Genomic DNA, 7,814 nt, shown 5'->3' on the forward strand with positions numbered 1-7,814 from the left:
AACCTTTTAGAGCTTGGGTGCTAGGCATGTTGATCCTCTGGGTGCTAGGCCCGTGATCTTCTAGATGCTAGGCCTTGATCTTAGTTTGAATGAGCGTGAGTTTTTTCTAGTAAGGTGTCTCTGAGATTGTAGGTCGACTACCCTACGGAGGATAGGGTGAGCCGACCACCCTGAGGGGCTCTTGGACATGCTTGGGCCGACCACCCCTAGGGGGTTTAGGCCTGGTCGACTTCCTATAGGTTTGGACCTTTGTTTTTTCTCATCGGTCTTTTTTCAATATTTCGTTGTTTTTCCTTGATTTGTGATGCCACGTGCTGCTTTCTCATTTGCCATGTCATCTCTGGATTTTTGAGGGATAACACTTGATATTAAGACGAACGTTTGATTGTGATTTTAGGCTCATTGTGAAGTATCCCACACTTTACTTTTGCTTGAACTTGAGGTAAGAAAGTTAGGTAGTATTTTCTATGAATTATGTTATGAAAGGTTTGAACTATTATCTTGCAAAAGTTATAGTGTTATGGAAAGTATAAGTTTTGGTAAGCTAAAGTGTTATGAAAAGTATAAGTTACTATGTTATGCTATGAATTGTTGTATGTCTGCTTGTATGTTGTATGAAAAAGCAGTAGGTTGTTAGCGTGTTGAACACGACAAAACAAATGAGTTACTAAGGATATGACATAATGTATAGGGCGGACAAGCCGAGGTTATTTGAGGACCAGAGTGCCTGCTTACCTCATAGAGGAGGTCATACCAGTTTTTGCTTTTGTTGGTTACCTCATGATGTGACATGGACAATAGGAGTGCCATGCTCACATGATTTATGAAGTATGATTATGATTATGAGTATGATATGATATGATATGATATGATTATGAACATGATACATTATGACTATGACTATAACTATAACTATGATACGATATGATTATGAATATGATACGATATGATTATGAGATGGATGTGGTATGGTTATGTTATAAGTTTTATGATATGTATGTAGTATTTCCTTATTATTTCTTGAAATTATTGCATTTGTTTGTACTTCCTTACTAGTCTTTTAGCTCACCCCCTTACTTTTTCCCTTTTAGGTAGGCAATAGGATTGCTCCTTGGCATGCACATTGATGTGGGAAGTTTCGATGTGTAGGCATGTATGCCGTGTGGTTGTCCTATGAGCGATTAACGATCAAGATGAGCGCCAAGAAAGATTATGAACTTATATGTTTTGGATTATGTTTTATTTGCGTTAGTAAGACTTATTATTTTATTTTATCTTTAAAAATCACATAAAGACACTACATTTTATTTTAAAACTATTATACCCAAATTGCATATTTTTATCAAGGTCCCACAGAACTTTTTTTTTAAGTGATATTTTTCTAATAAATATGAGTTGAGCAACATTTTTACAAAGAGTAGAATAGGGCGCTGTTACAAACACCCCAAAATCCTAACCCCGAGACCTCATTAGGGTATTAGTCATGTCAAATCATTTTAAATCTTGAAAACCAAATGATAAACTAAATAGTACATAAAACTTTGTTAAAAACATTCTTATTAAAAATATGCAGCATTTGAATATCCATAATTTAAAATAAAATATTTATCTTACATGCAAGTAATCAAACAAAACTATTTTCGGTCTCCATTAATAATAAACAAATTAAAACCACATGAATAAAAATGTTAAATAAAACTTTGGCGTTTGCGTCCCTTTGACTGTAAGAAGGTTGAGTGGCTCTCATGATATACATTTCATTTGCGGATTGGACATCACCCGTCGCCACGAAACAAAACTAATATATGACACCTGCAATATAGAGTACCCGTGAGCTAACACACAACAAGAAAAGCTATGTATGTCACAACCCCAAAGCTCAATCATAATACATATACTAGCTCAATTATCACATCTTAGGTCATAACATGTCATAACAAAGTCATAGCATAATATAACATTATAATATATCACAGCGTAACATAATAAAATCATAATGCATATTACCAGTGTCATTCCGACCATTTATCAATATCATTCTGGCCATTATAACCACAAATATACCACCCTTGCAATGAACCATTGCCCTTGTGACAATCCTTTGGTTCTCACCACATACCAAGTTAAAAGTATACTCCCTTGCTCTTTCCACATATGTTATATCCATCATAATATACTCAAAGCATGATATAACCAAATCTCATAAAGTCAATGTGAACATGCATCAATACACAAAAGCATGCAATAATTGTAACCCTCATAACATATATGACAAAGCATAATCATACACATAACATGAACAATCATAACCATTAGATCACACACACAGAACATTTATGCACTCAAATGCACATCATGTGTTACAGTGACCACTCTTCTTACCCCAGGTCCAGTAGCGACACAATCACCTCCCTTCAAGTGCCTTGCCGAGTCCTAAATCCAAAATATACAACATATATCATTTAGAGACTCATAACTTAGATTAACAATCTAGTCTCTAACATTCATATAAAACTAATCATCCCAACCTATCATGCTTTCTAATCAAAACCACCATTAACATAACCCAAACCATCAAGAACAATCAAAGAAACTTAAAAAGTGTGGAAAATTCTTACCAAGATCATGTAGAGCAACCTAAGCCATGAAAAACTCCTCCCAAAGCATCCTAAATGAGCCCCGCACGAGTTCCTAGTGATCAATACGTATATGAAGAGATCCTCATTCTTCTTCTTCCTTAGATCTTGAGTCCTAGTTTAGAGAGAGTGAGAGAGGGAATTCTCTCCTTTGATCATGTATAGAGCAGCCACCAAATTCAAATTGTGAGTCTAACCCTAACCCTAGTTTCGCTCTTTCTATTTATAATGATTCTAAGCCATTCTAACAATTTCATTGAACCCTTTTCAGTAACTCCCCACTAAACTATTAGTTTTTATAATCCATAATTAACTTATTCCAGATAATTTATCTTTATTCCATTATGGCCAATCTTTCAATAATTCTTGATAATAAAGCCCAGAACACTTGAAGGAAACCGTGATTCGTCACTTTTACTCATAACCTGAGCACCTTCTGTATTTTCCAACGTAAAATATCTTACACAAATATAAATATCTCATAAACATATTCATATAGTCACATAATACATAATTTCACAAAATTACAAAAATACCCTTAAGATTATTAAATTACCAAATTGACATCACATGCCCAAATTACCAAAGTACTAATGAAATGAAAAGGCAGATGTTTATCAGCAATAACCTAAGGTTTTAAATGATTAGGTGAATAAAAACCATAAGATGATAGTAGACTAAATCAAATTCCTATTTAGAAGCTCTACTAAATAAGATCAAAACAATAATCATGAAATTAAGCACAGAATAATATAATCAGTTTGATTATTGAGAATAGATAACAATGAAAATGATTAAAAAATCAAAATCACGATTAGAGCTTTGAAATCACCATTAACCAAATAAAATTTAGCTAAACATAAGTAAATAAAAAGAATAAAATTTACTAAGAATAAAAAAATGTCTTTCTAGGAGACTAAACACTTCTATTTATAGGGCTAAGGTGGTTGATCAAGCTCCAAAATAACTCTTGAATTTCAAATCTCGTATCTTTAGGATTAGTTATCTTGTAGGTCAAATTTAACCTAGTAAACTTTCGAGTTTGACTTTGCTCTGTACACACAATTTGTAGGGATTTGAATAAGCTTTCCAACGCCTTTAAGATCTTGAAAGTCCAATATGGGAGTAGAGAGATATGATCCAAATAGCAAAGCAGTCTAAGAATCAAAATATCTCATATATTCTCTAACAAATTATGTTTGAATTATCATTCATCTTCTCAATCAATTCAAATAAACATCTTCTATTATTTTCCTCTTGATTAAATATAATATTTTAACTAAATATTTTGAAATACTTCTCAAATATCCATGTAACATATAAAGTGCATACTATAAGTGTTGTTGCAAATTAGGCTTCTCTTCTTTTGACAATTTGTTTTTTTCTCTACAAAGTACAACATTTTTCTATAAAAAGATAAATCAAATTAAAATTAATTATTTCCAAATAAAAATACATCAAATAAATTCATAGAAGTATTAACTAAATCTCAATCTATCTTAATAATAATAAATGTCACTTTAACTCTCGAATTCCCTTTTAGCCTACAAATTACAAAAATACCAAATCAAAATTAAAATGATTAAATAACTAAAAACTAACAATAATTAGCATAAGGAAACTACACATATATGGTCAAAATTACACTTATCATTGACTTACCCTCGAAGGGGGTGAGGGGGTGTTTGGTATGGGGTAAAGTAAAGGTGGGAATAGGAATCTAAAACTATTCCTACGTTTGGTTTAAATTTTAAGGGGGTAAAGTGATTAATTTGTAATACAAATTTTGTATAGATCCCACATCTATTTTAAAGGTAAAGTGAAACTTTTTGTACACAAAAATTTAATATTTCCTCAATTCTAAACTCATCTACACTTTCCAATACAACTCAACTACTCAAAACAAACACCCCTAAACCTTTTAGTATTCCCAAAATCCATATATTCAGTTGGTCAAACCCATCCTTCTTAGCTGTTACTGTTTCCAATAACATATTCAAAAATAATTATGGGAATCACACAATAGTTATTTTGAGTATTTAGCTTTACTATTAAATTGTTACTATAATTATCCAATCCAACATGAGCTTTTAGAACTCTCTAACGAGCCTTTATATATAATTCGTGCTTAAACAAGTCGTCTTAAAGTATCGGGATTACAAACTATTATGGCCTCGGCCTAAAGTCTCGCGTCACTCCACTAATGCTTCTATATAAAAGAACTTATCTCGGTTCTATACCACCCAATCCTTTATTCTAAGTCCATAATACATCAATAAATTATAATTAATTATTTTCATTATATTAAGATCACAATACAGTTAGTTTTCCCAAAATTTTCCTATGTGATAATTAAAGACCCCTTAGTCAATTTAAAATAAATAAAAAATGATTTAAGCATCTTAGATATCAATTCCAATATAATAAAAGTATTTCTAAGATGATTATTTAAACAATTAAATATTAACTCCAATAATTTTGAAAAGAGCTCTTATTCATCAATTTTATACCTAAACCTTTTATTTGAAAACTTAGGGCTTTGGACCCTATTACTATGAGCAGCCTATTTTGAAATTAGGAGTCTAGCCAGCCCTATTTGGTCTATTTTTTACTCTAGTGTAAATATAAAATGATTATAAAAATTATAAAATATATTGAGTGTCAAGATGGACATAAACATCGTGATTGCTTAAATGGTAAGAATTTGAGATTTTAAACTCTAAGCCCTATCAGTGGGACTCTTAGTGTTCTCGACCCGTAAATAGTTTTCGGCGCGATTTTGTTTATGATTATGTATATTGTAGCTATTTAGAGCACCTTGCAAATCTTCATAAAATTTCAAATAATTTACAGTACCAAAAACTAAATTAAAACACGTTATTGCACGCGTGACTAATTTTTTTTATGCGCGTGAAAAACATGTTTGAACCTAGTTTTCGGTACTGTAAACTATTCAGAATTTTCTGAAAATTTGCAAGATACTCTAAATAGCTACAACATACACAGCCTTAAAAAAAATCGCACAAAACTGTTTACGGGTCGAGAAACACTGAGAAGCCCACCAATAGGGCTTAAAGTGAAGCCTCCATAGAAGAATCATCCTAAAATGATTATAAAAATTATAAAATATATTGAGTGTCAAAATGGACATAAACATCGTGATTGCTTAAATGGTAAGAATTCCAGATTTTAAACTCTAATTTGAAAACTCACAACAACAAGTAAGTTACTCTGCTGTAACATTCTAGTCGCAACATATATTTTATGTAATTAAATATTACTTTTAATTACAATAAAAATTTTATATGATTAAAAACATTATACTTAATCACAAATTATTATTAATATAGTTTTAGTCACAATTTACAATCTATTACTTTTAGTTATAAAATGTATTGCAACTAAAAATCCGTGACAACAAATTATTATGAATTTTGTGAGCCACAAACTAAAACTTTTAGTGATGAGATAGATAGATAAAATGATTTTTCTCTATTCACAAATTTTTTATTTACTCATTATTTTATTGGGAAACTTTTCCAGTTAAAACTTCAATATGTTAAGAGTACCACTGTAAATGTCATGCAAAAATATTTAGTTTTAAGTACAATAACTTTTATTTTTGTTTCGAAAAAACACTGTATAAATTTTCCAGTAACAAAAGGGATTTTGCATACAAATTTTCAAACATATTTTGTTAAATATAAAATAATATTATGAGCATAAATCCATAAATCAGATTCAAAACAACATTACATGCTCATACAACAATCCAAGAACGCATTTTATTTAGAGCATTTAATTGAATATATATAGATGAAACATACCTGACATTGAGTCTCCAATGTTCATCCTTGAATCTCTCACGATCTACACAAAACAATATTAGAAAAGTAATGCAAGAGAGATCTTATGGAGAGCAACCCTTACCAAACCATATGCCACTGTATTTTTGTTTGGGCATTTAAAACCACTAAAAATATTACATATCCTAAATGATGTCATGTCAGCAAGAAAATCTAGAAAATAATTTGTTTAGGCTCTCCTTGACCCATTGAAAGTCAAGCCATGAATTTGTCATAAATAAGTTTTTGCCTAATCTCTAAGGAACTTTGGAATCCTCAACCCGAACGTGTTCTACCCTTCATGCATGCATTATTTATCTCATAATATCCATCGATACACTTTACAACAGGAAATAATCACATAACACTTGCATACAAACTCTAATTTAACCTCAAATCCTTACCTTTGTAGTTCAAGCTTTAGGAGTGGATGAGTTCTTCTAGGTTAGATCCTCTGTCGCTCCTCAATACCTTCAAATATCTACCCCATATATCCTAGAGGTCAGCTTAACTTAGCTTTAAGAAAAAGAATAGGAAAATATGAAGAAAGAACAAGAATCCTAACCAAAGTTTACCCTTTGATCTTCTAGCACCTTTGCATGCACACACTTGGTTCCTCTAAGCTTGCATGTCCTTTCCTTGATCTTAGATCTTGCATGCAAGAGGACTCAGGTGAGCCTCAAACTCAGAAAATAAAAGAAAAATAGACCAAGAGTTTCGGTCTAGAGGGAAAAGAAGAGAAGAGAAACCAAAGACACTAATCTTTCTTTTGTTATTCCTTATCTTGAATCTTAGTTTGAACTTCTTTGGAGTTCTGAGAGAGAGAGAGAGAGAGAGAACAAGGAAGGGCTCGGTTATGTAGAGGAAAAGAGAGTGTGAGAGATTTTTGGATTTTTGAGAAAGTTAGCACTTGAGTGCTTATGTCATCTCAACAACACTTTATCTTAAACCTTGCACTCTCATTGGTCACTCATGGCTGATAAAAACCTCTCATTGGTCACTCATAGCTGATCAAAAGTTCTTATTTTTGGAAAACAAATATTTGGCACAAAACCACTTCCCAAAGTGGTATTAATTTTCCTCAAAACTACCACCTCGCTAAACTTATATTAAAATAATAACTTAAGGTAAATTTAAATATTTAATGGGAAATTTCACTATTTATGCATAATAGTAGGTATAATTACTAAATAATACCAGCACTAATAAACTTTTCAAATTAGTGCTAAACTTTCAAGAAGTACCAAAAATACCCCTCTCATTTTTTTTCCACTCAAATTTTTTCCCACACAAACTCTCTCATTCTCTCAGTCTCTCAATCCCGAAACCTCTC

The 7,814-nt window shown here is 31.6% G+C and overlaps 1 long non-coding RNA gene across 2 annotated transcripts; it reads right to left on the reverse strand.

Annotated features, from left to right (window-relative positions):
• Positions 1-1,561: 1,561 nt before the first annotated feature.
• LOC133821346 (uncharacterized) lies at positions 1,562-7,331 on the reverse strand. Of its 2 annotated transcripts, XR_009887500.1 has the most exons (6): positions 7,057-7,331; positions 6,886-6,962; positions 6,464-6,506; positions 2,619-2,743; positions 2,383-2,433; positions 1,562-1,812 (listed from the first exon to the last, which is right to left on the reverse strand). It is a non-coding gene; the product is annotated as an uncharacterized LOC133821346 (long non-coding RNA). The 2 variants fall into 2 exon arrangements; XR_009887499.1 differs by lacking the exons at positions 6,464-6,506; positions 6,886-6,962; positions 7,057-7,331 and having other exon boundaries at positions 2,619-6,049.
• Positions 7,332-7,814: the final 483 nt, after the last annotated feature.

This window comes from Humulus lupulus, chromosome 3 (genome assembly GCF_963169125.1).
Source record: "Humulus lupulus chromosome 3, drHumLupu1.1, whole genome shotgun sequence".
Taxonomy (NCBI): domain Eukaryota; kingdom Viridiplantae; phylum Streptophyta; class Magnoliopsida; order Rosales; family Cannabaceae; genus Humulus; species Humulus lupulus.